The sequence below is a fragment of the Mangifera indica genome, chromosome 19, assembly GCF_011075055.1.
Source record: "Mangifera indica cultivar Alphonso chromosome 19, CATAS_Mindica_2.1, whole genome shotgun sequence".
Lineage (NCBI taxonomy): Eukaryota > Viridiplantae > Streptophyta > Magnoliopsida > Sapindales > Anacardiaceae > Mangifera > Mangifera indica.
The window spans coordinates 2,899,097-2,901,011 of NC_058155.1; the positions used below are offsets into that span (position 1 = coordinate 2,899,097).

The 1,915-nt window shown below is 32.2% G+C and overlaps 1 long non-coding RNA gene across 1 annotated transcript; it reads left to right on the forward strand.

Annotated features, from left to right (window-relative positions):
• Window positions 1-681: 681 nt before the first annotated feature.
• On the forward strand, window positions 682-1,555 carry LOC123203707. The gene is made up of 2 exons (XR_006499337.1): window positions 682-873; window positions 962-1,555. It is a non-coding gene; the product is annotated as an uncharacterized LOC123203707 (long non-coding RNA).
• The last annotated feature ends 360 nt before the right edge of the window (window positions 1,556-1,915 follow it).

Sequence of the window (1,915 nt, forward strand, 5' to 3'; positions counted from 1 at the left end):
TAACACTCATCCAACAAGAAATCCTTTCAGAATAGAATACCACAAATGGATGCAAGATTCATTGTTATATAAATCTAAGTTATGAATATAATTTATGATTATCTAAATCTTGCCAAATTTGAATATATTTTTTCTTGTATAGATTTCATTTAAAAGGGAAGAAAAAATGAGAAAAAAAAAGAGGAGGTACATGCACCGCACAACTAAGCACCACTAAGTCATTATTCTCTTATAATACATTTATAGCACTAATGATATCATGAATGTAGACATTCTTATTACTTGGTCAAAAGTTATAAAAAATCTTGTGTATAATTTATTCTTTTGTTTCTTTTTATTTACTTTGATATATATAGTAATTGGCTAACTCGAAAACTCACAAATTCTAATCATAGTTGATCTTGTGTAATGCTCTGAATTATGTATATTAGTTAATATCGAGAAATCGCATCAACACCGAAATTCACTTAAGCCAGGCAAACCACATAGTTTTAAAAATAAGTGGATGGTGAACCATGTTGGTCTTTTAGTCAAACTATAGTTATGACAATTAAAAGGGTTCTGGTTAATTTTCCCTATACTTATTGCAATCATAAAGAACGGTCCGCCATGCTAAACGTAACAGGAATCTGCAGCAAATTAATAGCACAACAATTTTTTTTTTTGTCTTTCTAGAAAAGGAGAGTTTCCATGAAGTGGTACTACAGCCGATCAGGTACTGTATCCTTCGTTTTCCAATATTTGTCAACATCAACATCAAACCCGTCATTCTCATTTAAACAAATATCAACCCAGATATTATTAAAACGAGCCAGCTGCGAATGGTGGGTTCATATGTCATAGCTTGCAAAGAAAGCGACTGTGATGATAATTGTAAGTTTACTTTGCATATTTCATAACTTTTTTTTTTAACATATATTATGTTAATATATCTAATTGTTTTTTACTTGAATCACTGCAGAATTGCTCCTTGATGGTCTTGTAAAACCTCAATATATGCTCCAAAAACATGAGCTTTGAGCGGGAAAGTGTGGCTCTTCCATGGCAGTTGATGTGGAAGGAAATTTTTCACAAGCTTGTTGCCAATAAGCAAGATTTCAATCATATTTATGAAGGAGCTGCTAAATTAAAATCAAGGGGCTATCAGAGCATCTGCAGAAAGTTCAAATTCAAGCGGTGGAAAAGTGGGCCGTATTGCACTTCATTGTGTTATCACGAATTTCCTCCTCTCAACCCACCTGCATGTTTTGCAACTGATCACATCACTGCAGATCTTAGCAACCCATCTCTCATATCCAATGGCACGAGTTTCTCGATCAAATGATAATTTAACATGGTATCAGGGCAAAATCTCGAAATCATTTTGCTGTTTTGTATTGGTGCTCTCTCGTGATCTTCTGTCAATTTTAGTTTGCTGTTAATGATTATTATAATCTTGTGTCTTGCTATATATGCAAACTTTTTGAATGGAGCTAGCAAAGTTTTTAAGCAACCTTAAAAAGTCTGTAAACGCTAATTTCCTCTTTTAGTGAATAAACCTGAGTAGTTTCTTCAACTAGTGTGCTCTAGCTTGTTAATTGTATTCATTTTATAGATGCTTATTATAGCTAGCAATTACACCTTGTTGTTTCCGTTGTAACAAAATTTGAAGAAATTGCCGCATTTACTTGGTTTGAAATTGTTGAAAGACAATTTGGTTAATTTCGTTAGGCCAAAAGACTTATTCCCACCCAAGGTTTGGCCCATTATCAAACTTCTACCCGTTAAATTTTAAAAATCCAAATACATACCCAATTCTCTGTTAAGACTAAAGATAAAAACATTATTTTACCAGTAATATTAAAAAAATATAATTTTATCTAATTTCCCCATAAATTTTAAAAAATGACAATTTCATCTTAGCCTCAACTTTTTG